Source organism: Sus scrofa, chromosome 4 (genome assembly GCF_054392235.1).
Source record: "Sus scrofa isolate SSC_HxYL_T2T_F1_AM1 chromosome 4, Sscrofa_HxYL_maternal_Yorkshire_Landrace_v2.0, whole genome shotgun sequence".
Taxonomy (NCBI): domain Eukaryota; kingdom Metazoa; phylum Chordata; class Mammalia; order Artiodactyla; family Suidae; genus Sus; species Sus scrofa.
In genome coordinates this window covers 67,750,677-67,767,677 of record NC_139386.1, presented here as the reverse complement: position 1 = coordinate 67,767,677, position 17,001 = coordinate 67,750,677, and the positions used below count along the sequence as shown (strand labels likewise).

At 36.6% G+C, this 17,001-nt stretch overlaps 1 protein-coding gene across 25 annotated transcripts in view; it reads right to left on the bottom strand.

Moving 5' to 3' along the window:
* The window catches only part of TRPA1 (transient receptor potential cation channel subfamily A member 1), a 253,695-nt gene that overhangs the window by 123,221 nt on the left and 113,473 nt on the right, over positions 1 to 17,001 (bottom strand). For 4 of the 25 annotated variants that reach the window (XM_085022093.1, XM_085022112.1, XM_085022122.1 and 1 more), the window contains exon 1: positions 10,452 to 10,763. The exons of 13 other annotated variants lie outside the window; for them this stretch is intronic. The gene's annotated coding sequence lies outside the window, so the exon portion shown is untranslated. Of the gene's footprint in view, positions 1 to 10,451; positions 10,767 to 17,001 lie in introns of those variants that run through there. 8 more of the 25 variants (XM_085022110.1, XM_085022121.1, XM_085022118.1 and 5 more) reach the window with 5 other exon arrangements.

The following is a 17,001-nucleotide window of genomic DNA, read 5'->3' as shown; positions in this document are numbered from 1 at the left end:
CTATGGTGTAGGTCGCAGACGCGGCTCAGATCTGGTGTTGCTGTGGCTGTGGTGTAGAGCGGCTACAACTTCAACTCGACCCCTAGCCTGGGAATCTCCATATGCCATGGGTACAGCCCTAAAAAGACAAACAACAACAACAAAGAATATATTTCTCTCAGATTAATCATAAGTATTAAATGAGACAACATATGTAATTAGTACAGAGTAAGAAATGTGTGGATTTATTTATTATAAATGTGTTTTATTGCTCAATTTACTCCAAACAGAATTATGAATCCAAATGTTGTCATTCTAACCCAAATCATTGTAAAATCAAATTAATGCCCAAATTCTGTTTCAAAACCCAAAGGAACTGAAAGCGAAGTCTTAGAATTATTTTTTCTTGTTGGGTGGGGAGTCTCAAAACACATGCAATTCCCTTTTCCATAATAGACACTTTATCTTAATTTTCTACTTGTTCAAAAGGCTGATTTACAATCTCTTATTACGTTCTGATGTTGGCGAAGAACCCAATTATTTCTCTAATGGAATTGACCTATAAATGTTCATACTTCAAAAGGCTTAGTAAATAAATATTAATCAGAGAATCTCACAAAACTATGAATGAAAAATGTACATATGAGTTCAACCAAAAAAGAAATTGGAAAAGAAAGTAAATGGCTAATTTTATGACAAATGGGAATTTACTCATTGCCAAAATACAATGGATAGTTTGTTGTAGGCTTAAAAAAAATGTAAGATATTAATTGAATTTTAATTATACTGGCCTTTCCAGTGGCCTTCTTTGTTCACATAAAAAACTTGAATTCTGCAATTCAGTTTAACTGAAATTTGAGAGGGTGTATTTCAATTTAATATCTGCTCTTTTTATTTTTTTGATAATGATTTTTATTTTTTCCATTATAGCTGGTTTACAGTGTTCTGTCAATTTTCTACTATACAGCAAGGTGACCCAGTCACACATACACGTATACATTATTTTTTCTCACATTATCGTGCTCCATCATAAGTGACTAGATATAGTTCCCAGTGCTATACAGCAGGATCTCATTGCTAATCCATTCCAAAAGTAATAGTTTGCTCTTTTTAAATAAGGTCATCACTGATAATTAAATAATTTATTATGGATACATGTGCTATTTTTATATCACAAGCCACATTTACTGCCTCATTCAAACTAATGATGTATATACTAGACAAAGCCTGAAGTGATCATTTAAAATTTCCAATAACTTTTTTTTCTTTTTCAGCCACACCCATGGCATATGAAAGTTTCTGGGCTGGAGATCAAACCAGCACTTCCACAGAGACAAGCCAGGTATTAACCCACTATGCCACAGTGGGAACTCCCTCCAATCCCTTTTGACAGCTTGATTCTACTCTGTTTGATTCTACTCTGCTGTGATACAGTTCTCACAATATAATTTATTTGGATGAATTAGAACCATTATAAACAACATGGAACTATAAAGGCCAACACTGAACTCAAGATCACACCCCTCTCCTACACACACACACACACACACACACACACACACACAAACCTTAAATATGGTCCATTCATGTTTACTGACTCTAAAATATTCATTAATTCAATGAGCAAACAAAACTGAGCTCCACATCTTGGTGTCAGGCATTGACCTATGTTCTACAGACACAATATTAAATAAGAAATAGTTACTGCCTTCAAAAAACTCACAGATCAGTAAGAGAAAGAGCAGGCAACTGTAATACCCTGTCATGAGTGCTCCAAATAGCAGAAAGTACATAGACGCTTATAGGAAAGCCAACTCCTATCCTCCCCTCTCCTATCCTCTGCTCTCCCGGAAGCAGACCACTTCCAGGAGGGGACAAAAAATATGGATGACTTCATAAATTGCCACAGACAACCCTAGAAAATCTAGTCAGTCCATATGTCTCAACTATGGGCTTCCAGTCTTCACTATTTTGAAATACAACACATTTTCTTCCAGACATCTAGTTTGCTGTAGAAACACCCAATTTCTCTCACAACCTACCACATAAATTTTTTTCAAGGAGCATTATGATTATACTTATATGAATAATTATATACATGACACACAACTGGAGGGATTTACTCAACAATTGCTTTCAAAACAAGTTGTAGGAATAACACCTTGTTAATTGTATATTTCTGTATCTTTGAATTTTTAAATCTACATGTATTACTTCAACCATCAGAAAACAATCAAGAAAAATTCATTCACTATTTCTCCTGAAGACCTCAAGAACTTTCCTGGCTGTCACCATTTTTCTCTCGTGCTTCATAGGGAAACTAATTTAAAGAATATTCTATACTGCTTTTCGGTTCCTCATCTACCATTTCTTCCAGAATCACTGGAGTCTGTGTTACCTTCCTAGTTTCCCTCACCCTAAGGTGAAAACAACAGTGAAAGACCATCTCATCTTATTTTTGCCGTAAAGTCAAATGAACACTTTCCATGCTTTAGCTTACTCTCTTATTCCTCAAACCACTACACTGTATCACTTTATTTTTTTGCCTTTTCCATCACTTATTTTATTTCTTGACTCCTTTCTTGCTTTTCTGTTTTTTTGGACATAGTAACAATATGTGTTGTTTACATACCTTCCCACTTTTTGTTTATTTTGTCTCATTTAAATAGCCATTCCAGCTCTCTTACGGTTGCCATTTAGAGTATTTTTTCCATTCTTTCACTTTCAGCTTAAATGTATATTTGCGACTAAACTCTGTCTCCTGGTCATGTTTTATAAAAATCCAATCTGATGATCTTTCTGTTGATTGGCTCATTTAATCCATTCACTTTTAATATTATTCTTGATATGTTTGGATTTACATCTGCCATTTAGTTTTTGTCTTCCTTATATCTCAGGACCTTTTTATCCTTCTCCCTTTCTGCCTTCTTTTGTATTAAGTAGTATTTTCTAATGTGACATTTTACTTTCCCTGATATTTTAAAATGACATTTAAAAAATATTTTCTTAGTGGTTGCTTCAGGACTCACAATAAAAATCTTAATTTATTATATTCTATTTCTGATTTATACCAACTAGTATTAGTAAAATATAAAATTTTATTCCTATATAGCTACATCCCTGTCCCCTTTTTTTGTGTAATACACATTATGTCTATGTATGTAAAAGACAATCCATTGTTATAATTTTATTTTATATTCTTATATATTTTTAAAAAGCTAGGAAAAGAAATAAAAAAATATGTTTATAGTTTATTATATTAACCTTTTTATTTACCACTTCTGTTTTTTTTCACTTCTTCCACAAATTTGAGTTATCATTTGATGTCATTTTTTTTTTTGTGCCAATACAGTTGCTTGGTTCTCACCTGCTTCCTTTATGCTATTGTCAAAAATATAAAATATATTATACATTATAAATATATATATTAAATAAATAAGCTATAAGATATAGTTTTATGAAATTGCTTTTAAAATCAAATAAGTGAAGAAATGAGGAAGTATGCAAGCACACTGCCTTTTATAATTACCTCCTTAATTACATTCACTGATACTCTGTGGTTTGTATGAGTGTGTGTGTGTGTATTCAAATTATTGTCCTGTCACTTGCTTTCAGCCAGAAGATTTTTAGTATTTTCTAATAAGGTAGGTCTTGTGGCAACAAATTCCTTCAGCTCTTGTTACCTGGGAATGTCTTTATTTTGCTTTATTTGCTTTGTTTTTGAAAGATAGTTTTGCTGGCTATAAGATTCTTGGCTGACTATTTTTTATTTTGAACATTTCTTATATATCATTCCATTGCTCTCCATTACTTCTGATAAGAAGTCAACAGTTTAATAGTTAATCTTATTAGAGTCCCTTTGCATGTGATGAGTTTTCCTCTTACTGCTTCAAGTACATCTATTTTTGTATTTCAAAACTTTTACTACATTATATATGCATGTGGTTCTCTTTGCATTTATCCTACTTAAAGTTTTCTTGGATGTGCAGATAATGGTTTTCAACAAAACTGAAGAGTTTTTACCTTTATTTCTTCTAATGTTTTTCCTTTCTCTTTCTGTCTTCTCCTCTAAGAACTCTCATTGTATGTATATTGGTGTGCTTTAAGGTGCCACACATTTCTCTGAGGTTCTGGTCATTTTTCTTACTTCTTCTTTCTCTCTATTATTTATACTACATATACTCTATTAATCTGTCTTCAAGTTCACTCATTCTTGCTTCTATCAGCTCAATTCAATTGTTGAGCCCTCTAGTGAATTTTTCATTTTGTTTATCATACTTTTCAATTCCAGAATTTGCACATGGTCCTTTTAAATAATTTCTATCTGTTTACTGATATTCATCTACTCATATGAGACATTGTATCACACATTCCTTTAGGTCTTCAGATAGGGTTTCCTTTCCTTTACTTCTTTGAACATATTTATAATGGATGCTTTGAAGTCTTATTAAGTCTAACATCTGGGCCCTTTCAAAAGCTGTTTTGAAAAACCTGCTTTTTTTCCCCTGAGTATGGGCCACACTTTCCTGCTTCTTCAAATCTCCTGTAATGTTCTATTAAAAAAAATGAGTTTTTTAGATGATATACTATAGCAAGTCTAGATACCGATTCTTCCTGCAGCTATCTTTAAATTTTTAATCCTATAAATATTTTACCAAATAATTCAACTAGTAAACATTAATAGACAACCCAATTTATAAATTTTAAAAATCCTCTCATTTACTGTTGTATTCTTATATATAGCACAGTGTCAAACATACAGTAGGAACTCAATAATATTTGTGAATAAGTAAACTCCATGCAATGGGTAAAAAGTGGGTAAGCTTCTGGGAGTTCCCATCATGGCGCAGCGGAAATGAATCTGACTAGGAACCATGAGTTTGTGGTTCAATCCCTGGCCTCACTCAGTGCGTTAAGGATCTGGTGTTGCCATGAGCTGTGATGTAGGTTGCAGACATGGCTCAGATCTGGCATCACTGTGGCTGTGGCGTAGGCCAACAGCTACAGGTCCGATTAGACCCCTAGCCTGGGAACCTCCATATGCTGTGGGTGTGGCCCTAAAAAGACAAAAAGACAAAAAAAAAAAAAAAAGTGGGCAAACTTCTAATGTGACTGATGGTGCCAAGCAGAGCCAGAGACACTAACTAGGATTGCCAATAAGATAACTATCCTTTCTGGGGCCCTTGTCCCATTACAAGCACTCCCACCATCAGCCTTTTACAACTATGTCAAATTTGTCCCTCTTTTGCTCAAAGTCCTCCAGTGGTTCCCATCATGCTCAGAATAAAAGGCTCCCATTGTATTTCTGTCTTATATCCTAAGAACTGCTTTCCTGCCTTGCTCTATTTCAGCCACACTGGCCTCCTTCCAAGAGTCTTTTGTTTCCCTCTTTTTTTTTTTTTTTTTTTTTTTTCTTTTTTAGGTCCACACCTGCAGCATATGGAATTTCCAAGGCTAGGGGTCAAATTGGAGTTGCAGCTGCCAGCCTTCACCACAGCCAGAGCAACACCAGATTCAAGCCGTCTCTATGAACTACACTGCAGCTCGTGGCAAGGCCAGATCCTTTAATCTACTGAGCGAGGCCAGGGATTAAACCCACTGAGCCACAACAGGAACTCCTATTTAACTCATTTTCATGTTAGATTTTGTCTTCCTGGAGTTTTCTTCCCTCCCAGATCCACAAGATTCTCTCACTTACTTCTAATACTGTTTCAATTGTCACTCTATCCACAATATTCCTTATCTTGCAACTTTGTTTTTCCCCTAAGCACTTATCTAAAGTACTATATACATTATGTACTATATAATTTACTTTTTGAACTTGCTTATTATCTTTCTCCCTCACTAGAATAGGAATCCTTTAAGGACAGGGTTTGCCTCTTTTGTTTGTGCTGTATCCCTGTTCATAGAAAAAGCACCTGGCACATGGTGAACACTTCAAAAATGTGTGTTAAAAGTATGTATGAATAAACACAGCAGGGTGAGTGTTTGACAAGTGATATTTCATTCATTCAACTAGTATTTACTGAGTATTGACCACATATCAGAGTGCTCTGAAGGAACCAAACCTGCTGACACCTTGATCTTGGGTTTCTAGCCTCTAGAACTTGAAACAATGAATTTATGTGGTTTCAACCATTCTGTCACTCTTTTAGGAACTCAAGACATTCTGGAAAACCCAGATGAAGTCCCTGTTCTCATGTAGCAATAGTGAACAAATGAGCAGAAAGTATAACTTTTGACATTTAAATATATTATGAGAAAACATAAAATAGGATAAAGGGGTTAACAATTATGGAAAGATAAACACCAGTGACAAAAAAGAATTAGTTCAGAGAAGACTTCTCTAGAAAAGTGACATTTGATGTGACGATATTGACGATGATGATGGAAATGGTAAGTGCATGATGGCAATAGTGAGAAAGGCAGAGATAACAGAGGTGGCCAAAGGTTAAGCTGAAAATTGTCAGGCACTAAAAGTGGCTTTGTAACATTTCCCCTACATACTGCTGATTCCCCAGAACAAGTTGTCTCTTGTATCTAATTTGTTAGATGCTTGAATGAAAGATTGTGTGAAAATGTGAGAAGAGCACCATTAGTACTATTTCTGGTTCTGTTACATTTTGTTCCTTCCCAAATTGCTTGTTTACTCTTTTAAAAAATATTATTTATACTTTCTAGGATGGATAACAATGTATTTTTAAGTAAGGTCATAACCATCACTATTTCTTATTGAATAGAAAATTCCATATTTCTCAAGGAAAGTAAACAATAAATTCTCATTTTAATGAAAACTTTGACCTAAAACAAATTAAACATGTCCAATCTTTCTTCAGCAATCAAATACACTCCCAGCAAGAGATCAGCCAAAGAAATTCCAAGTAATGATTTTCCTTGACATTAACTTTATTGTTTCTTCATCTGAGTGACTAGTCCTGTTCCTACCCTCATTCCCATCCTAACTCTCCCCAACCCCTCCAAAAAGGCTTCCAATGATGTGAATCTTTTTCAATATAACCCTGACACTTTCAGGCAAAGAGCAGAGCGTGTATCTGAAATAAGCAATTTTCTTATTTCCTTCAAGAATAACATAATTTTCACTTCTATTGTATGTCATGTTATTCATCAAGATTTAAGAAAAAAAACTATTGCAAACCTATTCAATTCTTTTTCCTAAATCCTCCAATGATTCCAACCATCTTTCTTCTCCATTTATACTCAAAATAGATCCAATGACGGAGATTTTTTCCAACTAATAATCATTTTCATAAGACTCAAAAATTCATGTTCATTTTAAAAAATAGACTTCCTAGATGTAAATTAACACTTACTAATCTATACTAATTTTTTTAGAATTAAAGTTGTGTTATCCTCCTGGATAACAACAAAAACATATATAGATCATTGTTTTTACTTTATTATGCAAAGCCATGGGCTAGGCACTGAGCAATCACATAAAAGGTTTTGTTCTCCATTTGCTTTTGTATATATAGGTATCTGAAAGTGACAACTGAATGACCAAAAAATAAACAAAGCAAGGTAGGCCATGGGTGGCATGAGATTATTTCAACAATTTTAGTGCAACATATATGAATCTGATGAATATTGCATAGCTAATGAAAAAGAAAAGATATGAAATAAAAGCAATGTTCTTCTTAAAATATAAGCTATAAAATATATCCCAAAGTACTTCCATTTGTTTATAAATATTACAAGATAATATCTTGAAACATTAACCATTTTCTTCCTTTTTTTTTTTTTTTTGCACTTCCTTAAAAGTTACTTCTGCTATTGACAGTCAAAATGGCTGAAAGACTTAAATATAAGACAAGACACCATCAAACTCCTGGAAGAGAACATAGGCAAAACATTCTCTGACATCAACCTTACAAATGTTTTCTCAGGTCAGTCTCCCAAAGCAACAGAAATAAAAGCAAAAATAAACCAATGGGACCTAATCAAACTGATAAGCTTTTGCACAGCAAAGGAAACCAAAAAGAAAACAAAAAGACAACAACTTACAGAATGGGAGAAAATAGTTTCAAATGATGCAACTGACAAGGGCTTAATCTCTAAAGTATACAAGCAACTCATACAACTCAACAGCAAAAAACCCAAAAACCCAATAGGAAAATGGGCAAAAGACCTGAATAGGCATTTCTCCAAGGAAGACATACAGATGGCCAACAAGCACATGAAAAAATGCTCAACATCCCTGATTATTAGAGAAATGCAATTCAAAACTACCATGAGATACCACCTCACACCAGTCAGAATGGCCATCATGAATAAGTCCACAAATAACAAATGCTGGAGGGGGTATGGAGAAAATGGAATCCTCCTGCACTGTTGGTGGGAATGTAAGCTTATGGAGAACAGTATGGAGGTACCTTAGAAATCTATACATAGAACTACAATATAACCCAGCAACCCCACTCTTTGGCATATATCCGGACAAAACTTTCCTTAAAAAAGACACATGCACCTGCATGTTCATTGTAGCTCTATTCAAAATAGACAAGACATGGAAACAACCCAAATGTCCATTGACAGATGATTGGATTAGGAAGATGTGGTATATACACACAATGGAATACTACTCAGCCATAAAAAAGAACAAAATAATGCCATTTGCAGCAACACGATGGAACTAGAGATACTGAGTGAAGTAAGTCAGAAAGAGAAAGACAAATGCCATATGATATCACTTATATCTGGAATCTAATATATGGCACAAAGGAACCTTTCCACAGAAAATAAAATCATGGACTTGGAGAATAGACTTGTGGTTGCCTAGGGGAAGGGGGAGGGAGTGGGATGGATTGGAAGCTTGGGGTTAACGGATGCAAACTATTGCTTTTGGAATGGATTAGCAATGAGATCCTGCTGTGTAGCACTGAGAATTATGTCTAGTCACTTATGATGGAGCATGATAATGGGAGAAAAAAGAATGTATACATGTATATGTAACTGGGTCACCATGCTGTACAGTAGGAAAAAAAATTATATTGGGAAATAACAATTAAAAAAAGAGAGAAACAAAAGTGAAAAAAAATAAGCATACAACTGCTGAGAAAAGACATAGAATTTTATGGTGGACTTCAAAAGCAAGTCAATGTGTACTCTTTAAAAATAAACATAAAAAGAGTCAATGTTTATTTTTTAAAAATAAACATATGTTAAATCAATGATCTGCTATTGAAAAGTCAAAAACCCTGCAAAGATCACAAATACAATTTTTCCATCAGGTATCCATTGCCTAAATCGAAAAAGTACTCATAAGCTAATAATAGGATTTGCATGAGAAATAATTATAATTCAGTGTAATTTGTATAAAAACAATGTTTTTCACAAATAGGGGTTTCTGCCTTTTGGAAATAAGTTGTCCTCACAATATCTTTTTTGCTCATTAAAATAATATATTTGTTTATTTGAATGTCAATGATTTCTCTGTGACATTCGTCCCCAAAGGAGTGGCATCCTGAACCGTGTGTTCATGTGCTAGGGTCGGGGAGAGGGGCTGTGTCAAGGAAGTAACTGGTGTGTAAATGGTCTTCCAGGCAAGAATGACCCATCTTGACCAGAGAGGGAGAGTCAGATTAATTAGGCAATAGTTTAAAATTTCCACACAGGCAGAAAAGTCTATTTTCTTCAAGAAACTACTACATATTCCATACATGGCCTAGGAACAAGCATATGTGGTGCCTCCTGAAGACTGAAATGCCACTTCAAAGCTCCATAACTTACAATGATGACCATTAATCTCCTCAGCAGGAAGGTGAACCATGCACTAGGCTAGTAGCTTAATAACTAACCTATAGCCTATGACTTTGTTTTCTTGATCTTATTACATATGTAATCTGCAATTATGAGGAGACAAAGTAGGCTTTCAATGAAAGGTGAGACTCTCACAAGTGACTCCATTCCACTCTCTTTACTTTTGTTATGAATTTTATTGTGTCCCTCAAGAAGGTGGGTTGAAGTCTGAACTTGTAGCACCTGCGAATGTGACCTTATTTGGAAATAGGGTCTTTGCATATTTAGTCAAGCTAAGATGAGGTCATTAGGTGGGACTTAATCCAATCTTACTGGCAGTCCTTATAAAAAGAGGGCCATGTGAAGAGTCATATAGAGGGAAGATGCTATGGGATGATGGAGGCAAAGACTGGAGCCATGCATCTACAAGCTAAGGAAACCCCAAGGATGGTAGGCAATCACCGGAACCTATGAAGAGGCATGAAACAGATTCTCCCTCAGAGTGCTTGGAAACAACAAGCCCACTGACACCTTGACTTGGGGTTTCTAGCCTCTTCAACAGTGAAATAATGAGTTTCTGTTGTTCTAAGCTCCCTGTCTTATGGTACTTTGATACAGCAGTCCTAGGGAACTATCGCAGCCTTAGAAATTACTTCACCATGCACTCCTTTTCCCTTCCTCTTCCAATCTCAGGGGCTCAGATGATTGCAACATACCTTTCTGACCATGTTGTTATTCATCCCTTGGCTGTTTATACTAATCCATCCCTAGATAACTTCAGATCATCACGAAGGAGGAGGATACCATCAGGTGTCCTTGTTTCTGATGGCATGGCACTTACTCTAGGCCATAACATGATACTTTCTGGTCATTTCCCTTCTTTGAAGAAACAATGGTTTCCATGCCAAGTATTATCAATGTTTCATTACTTAATTCTTTGGGAAGGCAAGGATATCTTCAAGATGTCATGATCAACTTCCAAAATTCTTCATGGTGTATTACAAAAAAAAAAAAAAAAAAAAAAGAGTCACCTGTGTCAAGAGAGAGAAAATGGTCCATTAGATGAACTTTTTACTTTTTAATTCTGCCCCCTGGCATTAGTTTTCTATGGAAATTGGGGGAAATCATTTAATGTTTAGGTATCTCAGTTTAATGATGTTGACTAACCTTACAGGAGTGCCCTGAAAACTAAGTACTGTTGAATTGAAAAACACTTGGGAAGTATAAGGATAAATGTCAAGGTTAAAAAAGAACGACCCTTCTTGACTAGAGAGAAAAGTTCAGGTCCTGATTAATTTAAACTACTCTCCAACCACAAACCATTCTCAAGGGATTCTTGCAAAAAACACCCACTGTTCATTATATTTGAAGAAATAAAAAGTCATCTTACAAGGTAGGATTGATATATATTTTGCTGATTTCAAGTTATTCACATTTCAGTCATTGTATTAATGACAGTATTGGGATAAAACAATGTTCTTTCATGCTCTGTGTCTTCATACTACTTATTTCTGCAGTAGTTCTTAGAGGAAGAGCTATCAGAAAATTTATCATGGTCCTAAGTCATAATATATCACAGCTCCTAAAGCCATAAACAGACTCTATTATGTTTATAGTAGCTGAGATACCTTCCATATTTGACTTTTGTGGATATTGAATCATTCAGAGAGGAGAGTGGGTCATTACAATTCATTTCACGTTCTAATTTAAACGGCTTAAAATTGTTTACCTTCAAGAGTGTACAGATCAAGCCATTGAGATCCTGCCCAGATAATGGAAGATATGAGCCAAGTTCTTTTGTCATTTCATTTTATGAGTGGTTTGTTCATTGCTGCTTCATTCTGTGCCCTGGTTGAACACAGTTGCTTTATTGTATTAAAACACTGAGATTAAATTTTATGTGCTATATTATGTTATTGGCTAATTTATATAATTGTATGATTGCCAGATTTCTCTTTCAAGGACCTGAGTGCCAGGACACTGAGGAAAAAAAGGTAAATCTGGCTGGCATTCCATTCTCTCAGTCAACAAGGAGAGATGGCTGTAATACTCTGTAGAGATAAGAAAGAACAGCAGGGAGCCTGAATTTGATGATGGGCATGGAGTGAATCTGTGGTACCCAGATGCCTACCTGCTCCTTTGATTGAGCTTCCATGCTTCCTAGTGGCTTTAAGGCTGTCTCTAGATTCCTGTGCCTTTTTATGGGTTGCCTCTTAGAGACTGCAGTTTGTTAAGTTCTAGAGCTGTGTGACTTGACTCTTTACATGTAGGAGATGAACAAGTCTGGTCACCTGTTGGAGCTCTGGACCTCTTCTGGAAGCAATCTGACTGGAAGTGGGAAACCAGCCTGTCCCAATGATGGAACCATAAATGGACCCCCACTTCACATTGCCTCCTATCTCCAAACCTGAGAACAATCTTGCTGCAAAACTGCTGTTCCCTGAAAATATGTCCCTTTCTTTCTTATACTTTCTAAAGTTTGTGAACAGAGAATTTGAGGCCTCTTTCAGGTCTCAAACAGTGTGAGGTTACAGTAAATATCCCCAGAAGTCAGTCATTTTATTTATTTATTTATTTTAATTAATTTATTTATTTTGGTCTTTTTGTCCTTTTAGGACTGCACCCACCTACCTACAGCATATAGAGGTTGCCAGGCTAGGGGTCTATTGGAGCTATAGCCACCAGCCTACACCAGAGCCACAGCAACGAGGGATCTGAGCCATGTCTGCGACCTACACCACAGCTCACAGAAACGCTGGATCCTTAACCCACTGAGCAAGGCAGGGATCGAACCCACAACCTCATGGTTTCTAGTAGGATTCATTAACCACTGAGCCACGATGGGAACGCCCAGTCATTTTAATAGAGAGTGGTTACACTTTCTCTTTGGTCATGTTCATCTATACTACCTGTTGAACCAGTCTTATGGATCCAAACTCATAAGTGGAACCTCTTCCTCTTTAAATTTATGGCCCCAAATTTGTGAAATCACAGCCACTACCAAACATTAACTAGATTGATTCTCAAACTTGAATTCACTTAAGAATTTCCAGGAGTGTTCATTCAAAATGCGGAGTTCCTGAAGTTTCCATTGTGGTGCAGTGGAAACGAACCTGACTAGTATCCATGAGGACACAGGTTCGATCCCTGGCCTCACTCAGTGGGTTAAGGATCCGGTGTTACTGTGAGCTGTGGTGTAGGTCAAAAACATGGCTTGGATCCCACGTTGCTGTGGCTGTGGTGTAGGCTGGCACCTGTGGCTCCAATTCGACCCCTAGCCTGGGAACTTCCATATACTGCGGGTGCAACCCTAGAAACAAAACAATACTTTCTGCAGCTGTACGGTAGCTTGCCTACAAGATGGCTGCCATCAGTCCCTTCTTCCCTTGAATGAGGGTACCATTCTTCCTGCAAGAGGTGGAATCTATTCTTCTACCCCTCTGAAATAGGCTGGACTGTGGCTTGGGCCAATAGGCTACAGAAGCTGGCAGCTTTCACCTCGTTTCCCTGAAATTCTCATTCTGGAAGAAGTTAGTTGCCCCTAGTTCAACCACCCCAAGACCACCATGCTGTAAGGAAGCACAAGCTAGCCACTGCGCAGGGATGTACAGGAGAGATACTTATTGTTTCAGGTGCCCCAGCCTTCTGAGCACAGGGGCTAGATACCTGAGGGGAGTCTTAAAATAACGCTCTTCTTAGCCACCATCAAATTGTACCTGGCTAAGAAATCACAAATGAGAATCAGCCCCCCATGCAGCTGAATTCCATGAACTCCTAGAACTAGAGAATACAATAATAAATGAATAATGTTTTTTAAGCACCAGACTTTGGGAATATATAGCAGCAAGTGGACTCTCACTCAAGACTCAATATACAATGCTTTGAGAAATACTACTTGGATTATCTTCCAAAGATACAGAAGCATTGAATGTTTTCAGGTTGTGGATAACTTAAAACAGGGACATAGAAACTTTAGTTAATACTCGACTGATTAGAGCATTTCTAGTTTCTTAATATCTCTGTGGTGTGCTCTAGCCACCATCCGACCTCTTCTTACTCTCTAGTTCTTGGCTTTGCCCTTAGAGCAGATATAGAATTTTGGTAGCATGTAGCCTCCGTGGTTGGTCTGATTGCTTATTCAATATAAGCCCAGTCCTGGCAAATAAAGCAGGCAATACCCTATGTTCAGTTCAAACACCTGCTATAGATTTTCTTCTCCTTCCAAGAAAGGCGACAATCATAAAAGATATATCATGTTCAGAGATGCTGGCATGCTAACTCCAGGTCTTCCTTACCTGAGGTTTCTCATGGAAATTTCTTTGGAATCATCACTCTAATAAGCTCTTGCTACATTGCATACATTTTTGCTATCTTTTTAAAAGATCCAGCTTTGAGCGGTACATGACACCAAATTCTAGAAGGCTGATGTCAGATTTTTTCCCTACCCTCCCTCTGACTTCTGTGAGCATTCTAAAAACAAGCACCGGATCACCCAGGTTGTATGTACTCCAGCTTAGCTCCTTGGTGAAGATGCTCTTCTGGATCAATCCAGAGAAGGAGTTTACTTAGAATGCAAAAGGGGCCTCCATCAGAATTAAAGAATGTCCCAAGGTGAGCTACTATACCGTAACTCAGAAAGATGGCACATCTTTATCCATTCATGCATTGATGGGTACTTAGATTGCTTCTGTATCTTGGCTATTGTAAAGAGTGCTGCAGTAAACACTGCGGTGCACATATCTTTCCAAATTGGTGTTGTTTTCTTCAGATAAAGACCAAGAAGTGGACTTGCTGGATGGTAAGGTAGTTATATTTTTAATTCCTTGAGGAACCTCCAGGCTATTTCTCACTGTGGCTGCACCAATTTACATGGCCATCAATAGTGCATGAGGGTTCCCTTTTCTCCACACTCTCATTGACACCTTCTATGTGTTGCCTTTTTGATAATAACCATTCTGACAGATGTAGGGTGATATCTCATTGTGCTTTTGATTTGCATTTCCCCGATGCTTAGTGATGGTGAGCATCTTTTCATATGTCTGTTGGCCAGCTGTATGTCTTGTTTGGAAAAATGTCTATTCAGGTCCTCAGTATGTTTTAAAAATCTGTTTTTTAAAAAAATGTTAATTAAAAAGTGATGCTAATCACCTTTCTTACTTACTGGCAGTTACTTTGTTTCATTTTCTTTTCATCTGTTTGGTTATTGCTTTATAAATAAGTATAGAGAGTTCCCATCATCATGGCTCAGTGGTAACGAAGCTGATTGGTATCCCTGAGGACATGGGTTCGATCACTGGCCTCACTCAGTAGGTTAAGGATCTGGCCTTGCCGTGAACTCTGGTGTAATTTGCAGACATGGCTTGGACCTGGCATTGCTGTGGCTGTGGTATAAGGCCAGTAGCTACAGCTCTGATTCGACCCCTAGCCTAGGAACTTCCATATGCCATGGGTGCGGCCCTAAAAAGACTAAATAAATAAATAAATAAATTGATAGATAAACTGCTTAGGTTATCTGTAAGTAAAATTAATAACTAGACACCTCAATCAGAGTTGGAAGAGCAAAAGGGGGATCTCTCACACCCTATGAAGATAGCAGAGCCCAATAAGAAGATTCCTCTTCTTTCCTGGCACAGATGAGGACAATGAAAAACCATGGACTCCTCATTTACTACAGCCCTTCCAACTTCCTTTTCCACTCTATGAAAGCATTCCTTCCCTTGTTGAGGGGGAAATTTGCACATGGCTCACCATGGTGGCAGACCTAGAATTGCAATTCTCTATTAATCCCAAATAAACCCTTTTTTGCTGGAGAAATATCTGCTAGTGGAATATTTTTAGGTCCACAAATAGGACTATAAGTAGAAAGTAAATCCTTGATTCTTAGAAAATAAATAAATCCCATACAGAAAAAAACAAATAAGCAACTTCAGTATACAGTAATTTCTGTATTGAATACATGCCCAAAGAATTAATTTTACTAGTACCTGGCACTTCTCAAAGTATTCTTTCCAGCAGCAACAATATGCTTTGTAAGGCATTTTCTTTGAAGGCAGATAAATGCCTATGATTTTACCAAAGCCTGAAGATGAAAACCAAACTACACCAAGAAATGGGTCATAGAAACATCATTTTAGGCTTAGAATAATAAATTAAAAGTATCTCATTACTGAATTATACAGTGAACTTTATCTCCAGGACTTCTAATTGTTAGTCCTTGAACAAGGTGAATAGACAATGAGTCACATATAAACTAGGAGAAAAGAAAGAAGAGTAGTTTTATCCCAATATGTGTTTTAAATCCAGGCATCCTTGGATGCAGTAATGATCTTCCCTGGAGGAAATTCACAAGGAATGCTGAGAAAGTCTTCTGTGAACTCTTGGCCTTAACTCCCTTCTCGGCTGACATTTGCTATTAACTCAGCTGTCCTTTGAAGACAGATTTCTTTTTTCTTCTTTCTCTCCCTGTATATGTGATTTCTTTATCTGTTAGACTGAACCATATGAGTTGCTATATTTAACGATTTTTAACCTACAGAAACAATTTCATCTATCACAACCTTGTAATTTATCAGGAACAGTGTTGCATCTCATAATATATATTTCTAAACCTATTTCTTAAGCTTTAAAATTCTTTCAGGAGAGTTACCTGTAAACTGCATTGTAATTTTTTTTAAATAAACAAATTTATTTAGGATCCAGCTAACTGACCAAGCAGACATAGGATACCAATGGGAGGAGTGTGGGTTACCCAAGTGCTTTTGCTTCTTCACTTATAAAAGGATTACTTAGGGAAACCACGAAATAAATGCTCAATTATAGAAGGAATTGGAAAGTTTGAAAATGTCATACATATAGGGAAAACTAAAATCCTACCCTACCCTTACGATAATCTTCGAAAATACAGATCTGATTCAGTCTTAATATCTGGACTCAGTCAAACACACAAGAGAATCCTTGGTAGTAAATCTGGGAAAGAGAAGCCATATTCCCTCCTTATTTTTCTCCTTCCTTCCTTTATTCATTCATTCATCTATTCATCCAGTTAACATTTGTTGAGTGCCTTCCTTATGCCTGGCATCATTCTATCATCTGGGTTTACACTTGTGTAAAGGACAGGAGTGTTCCCTTCTCTCACTGAATTCACATTTTATTCTAACCAGATTGCCACTAGAGAGAGCGAGAATGTTCTAAATACCCATACAAATGCCTGCATAAGATCTGTCTCTGGTCTACTCCAAATCTGCTAGGGTATATCTTATTTACATG